Here is a 13,084-nt window from a genome sequence, read left to right on the forward strand (position 1 = left end):
AATGATTGTGTTAACTGAAGGACGTGTATTGAAGTAACACTGCTTGCTGATTTGGACCATACCTGCATATTTTAACAGGCTTAATAATAAACGGGTGCCGCACCAATAAAATGGCGCCCCCACGGGAAAATACAAAAATAAGAGTATTTCCTGCACATACACATCGTGATTATACCAGAAACAAGCATGATGACATTTACTTTAATGCACACTACACGATGGCCAACATTTTGGTGTTTTAAGCTTTATTTTCTCTGTCATATGATCTGTTTTTGAAAATGGCGGGAAATTTAAAATGACGTTAAAACCTTTGAATTTACATGCCACTTTCGACAGTCATGGCAGGGTTATACATTTTTTTAGTCTCCAATGGGTCTTATTCGAAAAAAACTCCTGGGAAACTGAGGACATTTTGAGATCAGTTTTTACACATTCACAGATATTGGGGCTTTAAGTTCTGTTTGCCCTTCGACTTGCTTTACAATCTGTATCAATCCTAAAGTCTTCAGCAGTTTTAAAACTTAAAAGAGAGCCGCCAATTTCACCATCTTGCTTTACGACGTAGAATTCGACTTTAGATATTGCCTTCTTTTGGTCGACTGAAATTGTATTCGATTTCTGCGTTGAATGTACCTAAGTTTTTCAATGACCAAAACTTTTGTAGGGGAATATTCTGACGTTGCTGTCTTTCAACTTGACTTTGTCTTTTATCTTTTTGTAGTCCCGCTCTTCAATGACATGGATTGCTGCACCAGTATCGATCATAAAATGTATCTTTTTACCTTTTATTTCGATGTCCGCTGTCGGATTCTTGACAGTAGTTGTGCGAATTGCTTCATCTCGTATGTTGTATACGTAATGAGAATCGGAGTCAGAGTTTGTTGCGATCGAGTTCGTGTCTGTATCCGTTAATCTGCGTCTAGTCGTTTCACAGAACAATGACCACGTAATTTGGATTCCTTTCCTTTCGATCGGCAAACTTTTGCAAAGTGGTTTAGTTTTCCACAGGACTTGCATTTCTTGCCTTTTGCTGGGCATGTGTCTTCGTGAGGGTAGTTTCCTCCACAGAAGTGACATTTCGATTTCTTGTCTTCACTTCTAGTTGACTAGCCACGCTTGTATTTATCAGGCTTGGTTTGTTTCCTCCGAACCCCGTTGACTGATGAACCAGTATTGGCTTCCATTTCTGTTGCTTGCGATTCTGTTCTGAGATTTCGAGTGATCGGGTGTACTGTAATAAATCCTTCAAAGTCATTTCTTCATGTAGAGCTCGTCTTCGTACTCTCTGTGATGAACAGTGTTCGATGATTTGAGTAAGAATTTCGTCATCGTTGTCATGGTATTCACACTTTTTGATCAGTACCCGTAGTCTTGCGTGGTATCTATCGATTGATTTTCCTGGTTTCTGTTTAGCTTGACGAAATAGATGTCTGTAGTATGCTTTCGTTACTTTTGGTGAGTAACGGGCTGTTCGCGCTTCGACTAACTTCTGATAATCTTCATCGCCACCTATTTCTGCCTCTGTCATTGACTCGATATCATACTGCACATCTCTATCTGCGTAGTGGAAAAGTAGAGCACGTGTTCTCTTGTTTTCCGTTATGTTGAAGCCTTCCATGAGGTTCTTGAATTCTTTAAACCATTCTTCCCACCTGGTCGCATTGGATCCAGCTTCAGCTTCATAGTGAGGAACAGCTCCGGTTGCTGTGATATCTCAGATTGTACGATCGTCCCAATCCACTGTAGTTTGTACGTCAATTTTCTCGCATCCGCTAATCCTAGTCGCCAATGTGATGTGTCTGTGTGTGTAGGGTGTGTGTGGACACAGGGACAGACGCTGTTGTAGGCTTGATGTCTAAACTAGAACTGATTACTTTATTGTCTAATAGTAAAGACTGTAACATATCACGTCATGGATACTTAATCTCTGGAATGTGATTGTCAAGTCAGTGTATTGACTCAAGGATGTTTACTTGATGGAAGTGAACAGATGTGAGATAGTGTTGAGACACTACAGTATTGTTCTTTGTACATAATATATATATAAATCCCTTAAAAAGCAAAATAAGATTATAGTATATATCTCTTTAACAGCAACCACAATGATGGTATTATAAACCGTTAAGGCGATAGTACTTGTGAAAGCTTTTGGTGAAGAGATACGCCTCCTAAACGTGAATATTCAAACTTGACAAACACCTCCCATACATACACATGCAGTCATAACTTCTATTGGAATTTGAGCTTGGAATACATTATACGCTCGCTCATGGAAAATGAATGAATCATCATCTTTTTCAAGAACAAAAATTTACTAATGCTCAAAGAACAGTACTTCAAATACTCACAAAAATGTTCATAAGCAAGTTTTTTTCCTGGAATGTAGTGATCGACCGTAATTTTTTTTCATGTAAAAGCGCCACTGAAAATGTCGACCTAGAACGTGTGACGCAAGTGTCTCATAATCGTCTTGTTCCAATAGAGCTTCTTCGTCAAACTAAACTCGCATTCATTAGGTAGTGTATCATCAGTTCTGGTGTAGTCTTTTGAATAACATTTTCCGAACGATTGCATCAAGGTTCCATGTACACATAATGATGAGCATTTCCAGTGAGATACGTAAGTCTAACCAAGAGAGCACCTAGAAACAACAGAGCGCATGTCGGTGAAGCATTCACTCCTTTATGGTTAGAAGAAGTGTTGAAACTTCGCGATAAGGTCATGTCGTGGAATCTTTTCGAGTATTAAGCGCATTGCTTTTTTACATTCTGATACCGTTTGAAAGTGGCTCAAAGTCAAATCAGCAAGGTCGTCGCTGCTATCTCCAGCCTTCTCTAGTTTCTTTTCAGGTACACCCATGGATTTCATGTACGTCTTTGCACGCTTTGTATTGTCGATGCTCAGCTCGTCGTATATTTTCACAAGTTTTTCACGGCATTCATCGGTGGACATAACGGGACTGGTTGAGGCTGCCATGATATCTAGAATTAGCCTATTTGAGAAAAAAGAGAAGATATCAATAACAATGTAGTAGTCTGAATTCCCTTCTGTCAGAATTTTTAAAAACCACTTCAAAAGCAGCGACAGACAATTGTACAAACTCAGGTTTCACATTTTCTTAAAATGGCATCGCATTTAACCACCACTTATTCAAAGCAACATTTCTCATCAAGGGTGACGGTATAACTCCCCGTACTATATATCTTCAAAATAGCTGACAATCTAAAGTATAATATGATAGCAATAATTTACTCAAAGGATGAAGGATACATACTACGGGTAAAATATACCAACTTTATCTTTCGGGAAAAATCAATATAAGTGAAATATTGATTCTATATTACAGAATCGAATACCTCATTCGAAAATTGACTTAACAAATATGTAGAAAAAACAAACTTTGTTCTACGTGTGTTTCATTTTTTAATTACGAGAATTGCGAGACTGATATTCGATCATGATACGCAAAATTGAAATAACTCTTATTCAAGTATAAGAACTTCAATGCCAAGCAATTGTCGTTTTTTGTATGGTATTTAAAGAATAAAATGAGAACATATATTCTGCTGAATTGTTTGAAACGAGAAAAAGGGGCCAGGAAATCACTTTATTTGCATAAATTTACATTTCACCGCTTTTACCAAACTTACAACTTGTATTGCTACAAAGCAAACTACTGAATACAGATATTTTAATTGTTGGGTCAACAAATTACTGAAAACTTAATGAATGTTTGCAAAAGAGTGGTGTTTAGTAAAAAGTGTGTAATGTGCAACGCACCTTAGTTGTTTCCATGTAACGTTGATGCTAATTAAAGAATCAAAGCAAAAACATATTTCAACCTTTACAATTTACAATACACAGCTAACAGGGATTATACCACCATGTCATCTTCGACGTTTCGATTTTACTATGAAAAGTAGCAAGTTCGTCTATCATGTAACCGTCGATCGTTCCCTATCATTCTCAAAATTCATACCTGGTACTTAATTTGCTTCAAAAACGCTCGTTTCATGTGATTTTCGGGCAAATTCGACGGACACATCGCCAAAATATAAGCCTGAGCAACATTCCGGTCACTTCTTGGGCACCTACACTTTACTGACGTTGGCGCCGCCTACCCATGTTGCTCACGCTTATGTTTTGGCGAGGTGTCTCTCAAACTCGGCCGAAAATCACAGGAAATGAGCATTTTGTAAGCAGATGAAATATCAGGTATGAATATTTGTGTGATTTCGGCCGAGTTCAGAAGACACCTCGCCAAAGCATAAGGCCGGAACAACCTTCCAGTCACCCCTCATGGGTAGGCGGCGCTAACGTCAGTAAAGTGGATAGCGATGACCCCAATGACCCGAGCGCGTTCAAAACACGCCACACAAGTACCGCTGCGATATCACAGCTAAATCTCTGTACAAAATAGCCATTTGATTTCCTGACTTGGTTTTTTCTCAGGCATATATACACACACGTCTAAGGGCGCATAGTCCGAGAGCGGAATACAGTGCATTTCACCTAGGTACCGCAACTCAGCGTACGAGACGGACACAATCCACGTACAGAACACACGATTAGCTTGGGTATCACGGACACATTTCAAAGTCACCGACTCGTCGATTTATTACAGTAAGGGACGAACCATTAGATCTTGGGAGGGGGGTGGTCAAAACAGAAAAAAAATTCAGAGCAGAAAAATCTTCAAACTAGTTTGCAAAATAAAAAAAAAATAAATAAGAAGACAAAGGCGTAAAAAAAAAATCTGCAAAAGTCTTTAAAATTTTGAATTTTTTTTTAGATTTTACCGACAGAAAGCAACTTTCTGTATTTTTTAGTACATCCTCCCGGCACATTTTTAATTTTAATTTATACATTTAGAGTGACTGTATCCCTTATACTGGAAGTTGTGATTATCTTATCTTTTCAGGACTTTTGTATTCTGATCACTTGAAAATTATGAAATTATAGAGCCTGTTTTCTACTTGTTTCCTGCGTACAAACCAAGCAGGTACACTAGGTAAAACATTGAAACTATGGTATGGTTGTCAAGACAGAAAGTTGTATTTGCCTTTTAAGATCAAGGTAAACAGATGCAGGCCACATCAGTTTCATTTTTTTCACAGCATTTTATTGCAATGATGAATGCAAGAATGGGTGAACAAGTAGAAACACGTCAATAATGATTGATAAAACAACATATCAAGTCATTATGTATTATTTTGCTTTTAAAAAGGCATTTTCAATTCTTTTTTCTCAAAAAACAGCCTCAAAAAACAACAGCAACACATGTTTTAACATTCAACAATACACTACGTAGAATGCCATCTATCCAACAAATCCCAACACAAAAACGCACAAAAGGGTTGAACTTTGAAAGTTTCTCGATAGCAAATACTGAATAAATCTGCATGAATAATCGTTTTTGTGTAGCAAATTTCAAAGAAATTGGACAAGCCCTTTCAGAGAATATAGATTTTTTGACCATGAATGGCATAAATTGCCCTAAAAAGACAAATATTGAAATTTCAACACATCTATACACATCCAATCATTTTGGACATGCTGCTACAGAGAAATAGATGTTTTGATCAAAAAAGGGCAACAATTGCTCTAAAAACACAAATATGCAAATTTAACTATATTATTTAGCTTATTTTAGCTTCTCAGCTTGTCAAAATCAATTGTAAATCATGAGATATGCATGATGTTTGGTGGGGTGAATGTAGGCATTTCACCACGCAGTAGAAAGGGAAGCCAGGAAACCAAAATAGTCAATTTTCAAAATTATAGGAAGCTACTGAGGAGCAAGAAGACCATGTTTCAGAGGAAGATGTGTAATCCGAAAAAAATGCTCCCAAAGTGCCACCAAATAACACCATTTTTATCTCTATTTTTCAAAAGCTCCAACAGCAGGAGGGGGGGACACTCCCTCCTGACCTCCCCGCAAAAATACTCCCCAAGTGCCACCAAATAACACCATTTTTATCTCTATTTTCAAAAGCTCCAACGGCAGGAGGGGGACACCCCCTCCTGACCCCTCCTGACCTCCCCCGCAAAAATACTCCCCAAGTGCCACCAAATAACACCATTTTAATCTCTATTTTTCAAAAGCTCCAACGGCAGGAGGGGGACACCCCCTCCTGACCACCCCCCGCAAAAATACTCCCCAAGTGCCACCAAATAACACCATTTTAATCTCTATTTTTCAAAAGCTCCAACGGCAGGAGGGGGACACCCCCTCCTGACCTCCCCCCGCAAAAATACTCCCCAAGTGCCACCAAATAACACCATTTTAATCTCTATTTTTCAAAACCTCCAACAGCAGCAGGGGGGACACCCCTCTCCTGACCTCCCCCCGTGACCGCTTGCGTGGCCGCTTGTGGTGCTTGGCACCACATCCTTGCCCTCTTTATCTTCAGACAGCGACGAACTAAAAAAAAATTATAAATCTTAAAATTTACTCTGAAAAAAAATTTGCACAGCTAATCTCAATTGGAAAAAAAAATTTCAGAAATTTACGATAGTAAAAAAAAATTTTCATAATTTCAGTGTGACCACCCCTCCTCCCAAGGTCTAATGGTCCATCCCTAAACCAGCATGGAGCAGCCCCTCTGTCTAGACTGAGAGATACACTTGATCTACAATGTATGGCTTTTTAGTTAGTTTCTGTTGAGAATACCTTCACCTCTTGAACTCTTAGCTGAAATTGTACAAGAAAAAGTTACATTGTAGATCAAGTCTGGTCAACTGTTTATCTCTCAGTCTAGACAGCGGCTGCCCCATGCTGGTTTACTGTAATAAATCGACGAGTCGGTGGCTTTGAAATGTGTCCGTGATAACCAAGCTAATTGTGTGTTTCGTACGTGGATTGTGTCCGTCTCATACGCTGAGTTGCGGTACCTAGGTGAAACGCACTGTAGATCACACGTGACTGTGATTAAACTTGAAGATGGAGCGGGGAAGTCGGATCAGGGCGAAGTTACACATTTTTATTGTTACCCATTTAGCCACAATATGATAGGTTGATGTATAAATCATACCGAGAACACATGTACAATCTAGTCTGCATTGCCCCATACAGTTTCATGTTGTAATTCAATATGGCGCCAACGAGTTCCGGTTAAGGTACTCAAAGGAACCAGGAACCACGTATAAAGTCTGGACTTCATATCGTGATACCTCATGTCATAGTTTCAGGGAGATAAACATGCGTGTTCAAAGAGTGAAAATCAAAACCCGAATCAATATGACATTACAATTTAGTCTCTAGGACAATTTGGTGTCAATCTGAAAATAAATAGGTGTTCCTCGTCAATATTTGGTTCGCTGCACTGCTTATGTTAGGGTTGTGATTTGTGAAAGCAAAGTCGTGTCAGTATTAAAGGAGCCTGGTATAATGTCATCGTATAGCTGAAGCAACAACAAAACTGAACTCTTGTGTTGCACTATTTCAAACTCACAATATCAAAAATGAGCCGTTTTCATCCAGTTTCTCCCAGAGAGTTTGTAAGGACAAACTTCATTGGTAGAATTCAAACCGGTTGACCTAGAAATAACCAACATTTTTTTATGGCCAGCAACCGATCCGTCATGCAGTAGAGGAGCTGCATGTCCCACTGTCTTTGAAATAAACGTAACAGTAGTTCTCTAGATCTCTTTCCACGACAGTCTATGATAAATAATTTGAAAATTCTGATGTAAATTTGCGCCTACCTCGTATGATTTTAGAGTTGTCCTTGAATAAGAAGTGTGTGTCCCTAGTGCTGTGCCCTATCAAGAATGTGACAGGGGTCACCATCTCGTACGAACGCCCTCAAGCGAATAACGTTTATTCGGCTGAGCTCAAGTGGATGAGCGCAGTACAGACGACTTGGTTAGAATAGCCTCTCTAGTGTCCATGTTTAAGCATCAGGAAAGATTACTTGACTTCTGTGTTAGCACATTACAAGTTTTTCAGGGTGAACGTCGCATCAGAGTAGACCCCTCGCTGTAAGAACTAATAAATTCTAGCTCGCTCCTACCGCATTCAGAGGATAAACCCTTTGTATCGTGTTCATCGATCTCAAATTACACTGCAAATGGTGATATTATATGGTATTGGTACCACACAAGGGTCCCATAAATGGTCACAATAGAAAAAGAAACAATACAAGAATAAAGTCATTTTACTAACTTTGCTGTTTTATCTCAAGATGCCCTCAGGATTTTGAATGATGATTTTGTTGTCTTTTAAAGTAATAAATAGACCTTATGTAGTGATGCCCTCGGCTTATCTGTTATAGACCAAGTTATGTGCTTATGTCACCTTTGACCTACGTGCACATGCAAGATTTAGTGCATCCTCGCCGTAGAAACCCGAATCTAAAGAGCTTTAGCATAATGGAGACAGAGGCGGTATGAATACAAAAGTGAAGTGTTGTACTGCACTTTGAATGAACGACCCTTGATTCTATCAGTGCCGGTTTACAGCAAGCAAAACCATCGTAAATAATTCCCTGTAAGCTTCTGATAAATAAATAATGCTCTAAAGCAAGTCACAGGGAGTGCATATATTTTTATTTGACCTAGCACAGGCGACAAAGTAAAAATGTGATTTCTTTACAGCACTGTCACTTTGGTGAACTAATTCTTCTGTTGGGTCATCGACGACATCGTTGTGGTAATACTGTGATGTTCGGAGTAAAGATTGATATGCTACTTGCTGTTCTGTGCATGACTCAGTGATTCCTAGTAATAACAGAGTTCGCTATTGATTCAGATTTCTGAGAAACAGCAAGGTTTACGTATTCTAGCCAATTATGTTGGGCGAACTGTGGCCTGATACAGGGGGAACGAACGATGAATGCGTAGTATTCCCAAGGTAGGATTCCCCTCGCTCACGCTAGTGTGGCTTTTCTAAATCATAGTAGAGAGAAATACAGCATTATGTTGGCCTCCTGCTTGCGCAAACATCTTTTATACTTATTATGTTGTTCGTCGTTTTGACGCATGTGCAGAAGTCCTTCGCAACCGCCAACACAAAGTCCGATGATCTCGGAGCCAATTTCTAAGGCCACGTCACTCATTAGCGTATGATTTCGAATTTTTCTACGTTTGTCGTTCATTTGCAAGAGAACATAACCGGTGAGCTGATAAATAAAACAAAAGTTGACATTGCCGAATTTTAGTATATATGTCTCTGAGATATTGAAAAGTATACATCGCTTGAATGGCAGAGTGCCGCCATTTTATTGTTTGTTCAACAGTGCGAAACCTTAGTATCCCATGGTACGAATTAGGATTTTGCATTTTCACCAGGTAAACTTATCCGCTCTTTATTTATTTTCAATCGCGACTTGAAGTGGTAAACTAATGTGGATTACAGACATTTCGAAATAAATGTTATGTTAGAGTCACTGGAACTACGGAAAGGTTTTGAAGTGCAATGGCATAGAGCAACACCTTCATTTTGCCTTCCATTTATAGAGTAGGACTACATTAGAACTGTAACATCAAAACGAAAGTAGACGATTCTGACTTAACCAGAACAATGTGGTAAAACCTTGCTTTAAGATGATTAATTTTCTTGAAAAGAATGATTTTCCTCCCTAGTACCTCTTAATCGCTATTCAATATTTTGAACTATCACATTTCTGTGTTTGTAGGTTCAACATTTAACTGCCAGTAGTGCTCATATTACGGAGAACCAGATTACATAAGACAACGTTGACGTCACGGTTCTCCCTTCGTTCATTCAGCCCAGTTTTTGACTTTCCTTCGTTGTTTTGAAGAGCTGTACTGTCTACAGTTTTCTTTAAGCTTCGTCGAACTTTCACTATGGTTTCATATTACGTATTCCAGAAGATATGGTGGCAATTTGTTTCTTGTGATAAAGGGGAAATTACGGCCGTCGAAGAAATGATATGCGCGGAACAGTGCACGTATAGCAACGACAGTCAGGGTGCTAACGTCAAGAAAGGACAGTGGTCAGCCGCGCTTATTTTGTGTACTTCAGTAGATCATCCGGGGCCGGCTGTCACTTTACTGTCTTATTCTACCGTCAAATTGAGACAGTTATGAATCAACCAGACTTAACGAGAACACATTTCCAGACAGACAAAAAGGCCGACCTGATTATTCTAGGGCAGAGTAACAATGTCGAAAGGTAGAAGTGTAAAACGTTTCAGTTGAAATTCCTTTAGAAAAAGCTATAGTTCATGTTTGCTGAATAAAGATTCCTACTGAGTATTAATAGCCTTCAGAGGCAAATGACTTGAAGAACAAAAGTGTATATTTTCTACTATTAGGCAGCTTAAAATGTTTGTTACATTGTATATTTGAATATTGTCACTTGAACTGAGAGCAGCAAGCTAACTATGGCGGTACATGACGCTCGGGTAGGAGATCTGAGACACTGTTCAACGTCATGACTGAGGAGATCCAAGAGGATAGCATACTTCACTATTTATTCAGATTTCCCAGAAATAACGATTTGAATAGGCACGAATAGTCAAATACAACGGGAAACAACCGACACGTATTTTCTGAAGTTATATTTCCCTATGACGAATGTGATATTGCTTTTGCCTGCGCAACAAATACTCGAACATGTTATGATATTACTGTTTCCACTTTTACGCATGTGCGGACACTCCTTCTCCACAGTCAATTCAGTGTTAATATAATGGTCTGCGAACCAATTCATCAGGTCACGTAACTGAAACGCCTAACTCAGTGGCTGGTGATTTCGAATTTGTCTGGCCCTGCCAGACGTTTCGTGGGATATGTTGTGAACTTCCCGCCTTTGATGTTCACTGTCAAGATGCTCTCAGAGGTAAGATGATGAATGAAAACGAAAGGGGGTATTGGTTGCCGTAATGTCAGCGTATGTCGCGTTTTATGTATTGCAAAATATTACTATGGCTTCAACTTGCGCCCGCCATTTTATCTTTTGTTCCGTGTCAACTATATAGCTGCAGCTTCCTGTAGGACGAAACGAAGAGAGCGGCCTTCAGAATTCGTCTGCCGGCGGACAATGTATTTGAACTAGATATTATCGTCGCCGATCTGCTTTCTTCTAGTCTTGATTCCGGGGTTCACCGGCACTCATGATCAAAAATCAGAAACTGACGTGGATACAAGACATTCCAATCTCGTTTTAGAATCTCTAGGGTTACGAAATATTGTGGAAAGTGCAGTCGGTCTGAACTGTACCGCCATTTTGTTTTGTTTTTTCAACTAGGGGACAGAACTGTAATAGTACTGCCAAAATGAAAGTAGTTGTACTTTGCCGAATTAAGAGTAATCACAGAGAAAGATAGACAGAGTGGCAACACTTGCATGCCTTTTGTTCCATGGTCGTCTCGGTAGACTATTGGCTTTTCATATTAAAATGAGCTTCAAAGGTGTTAAACTTTTTGGAGGCTTTGTTTGTGGTTGATAATTACACTAGATTATGCGAAAAATACGACGAGATGGCATCGTACTGCCAGTCGCGTAGCAACCATAGTTACTTTGTGAGCTCTCAGGCCAGAAACACTGCTTCACGCCAATCAAAACATAACACGCCAGCAGTTTCATAAACATGTCCTTCCTTGACGCACGTGTAAAAGACGGTATGACTGACCGTAAACCATTGAGTAAAACCAGACAGTATCGATAAAAGACTTTCAAATTTGTATCAACACACTCATTATATATTCATAAAAATATGAGAGGAATTTTTAAAACGGTAAAACTCATTTTCCTGAAGCTCAAAACACTCCCGTTTTCGCCAGCACGTCAATTCTGCTCAGCACCACACGACAACAACAACACAAACTTTGCCGAACATACTTTCGCTTAACAATTGGCGAAAATCCGAAAATTACCGAAGGATTCATGGTCGGCACTCTTCGGAAAAGAGAGGCGAGAGCAAACTGAGGCGAGGCGAACATGGATGGGTTACGTAACCGCTTCACGCCTTAAACAATACCCGTTGCCACTCTATCTATGTTTCTCTATGGAGTAATATACAAAAGCTTCGCCTTAAAATGCCGTATGGACTTGAAAAGAATCATTACAAATCCCCTAGCTCCAGAATCACTCGTTTAGAATCAGAATTATTCAACTTTCACTTTACGAGCGTATGTGTGTACTCAGTTCTTCTCACTCAGCTTCCTCTACTGCTGCTGGTGGCCATACTACACGTCGCTTACACATCGCCAAAATGCATCATCAAATACACCTTTACAGCCCAATTCCGCTTCACGAAAAAAGTCACCACCTTTTCTTGACCAGCCGACATTTCCCCATGTACATATGTATTTGGTAGTCTGTTTTACGCATCAATGAAAACGGCATTTATTTCTTTTTGACATGGGAAAATCAGGTACTCCGAACAACTGGATTATAAGGCACGTTATACCTGAGTACAACATGCATGCATATTACAATTTATCTATGTACTAAGGTCATGCGAAGTTCAGCGCACACTCATTGGGCGAGTATTTTGTCTAGCAGTTACTGAGCCTGGTACCAAATGTCACTTTACTGCCATGAGCACCCTTCAAATGAACACTGCTTTGATATTGTATAAGTTGCCATGCCGAAAGACTATCGATACGTTCAATGAAAGACGGGTCATAGAAGTTTGATAGTTATAGACACTGATAGAAAATTAAGACTTGATAAACCTCGGCGGTACAGATTTGAAAGAAAGACATCGTGAATACTAAACTTATAACTGAGATGTGGTTTGCTTTTCTAAAGAAAGTCAGAGTAAAGTACTCGACGAACACAATTGTCTCACGAAAACTTGCCAAGGTATGTCCGTTCGTCTTCCTAAGAATACAAAATTTCATATTTACGAATGTGTTTCCATTTTTCTTTTTCCAGACGGACTATTCACAAATACCTTCGATGACATAATCAACAGAGGGTGTCGCATCAAAGGAAAATTTTATGTTTCAACAAGTGTTGTTGAAAAAATAAAAAAGGTGAGTAATTTGTGATAGTCCAGTAAATGTTTGCTACCCTTGTGACATTCGAAATTGTGCCAAAATCCTATTAAAAGGAACAATCTTATCATTTGACTGAAAAATTGTTTTAAAAATTTGATTTTCCACATGTA

The 13,084-nt window shown here is 39.2% G+C and overlaps 1 long non-coding RNA gene across 1 annotated transcript in view; it reads left to right on the forward strand.

Annotated features, from left to right (window-relative positions):
- The first annotated feature begins 10,193 nt into the window (after positions 1 to 10,193).
- LOC139116081 (uncharacterized) overlaps positions 10,194 to 13,084 on the forward strand; it is a 93,713-nt gene continuing 90,822 nt past the window's right edge. The window contains exons 1-2 of the long non-coding RNA XR_011548236.1: positions 10,194 to 10,807; positions 12,850 to 12,950. This is a non-coding gene — a long non-coding RNA (uncharacterized lncRNA). The remainder of the gene's footprint in view (positions 10,808 to 12,849; positions 12,951 to 13,084) is intronic.

Source organism: Ptychodera flava, chromosome 17 (genome assembly GCF_041260155.1).
Source record: "Ptychodera flava strain L36383 chromosome 17, AS_Pfla_20210202, whole genome shotgun sequence".
Lineage (NCBI taxonomy): Eukaryota > Metazoa > Hemichordata > Enteropneusta > Ptychoderidae > Ptychodera > Ptychodera flava.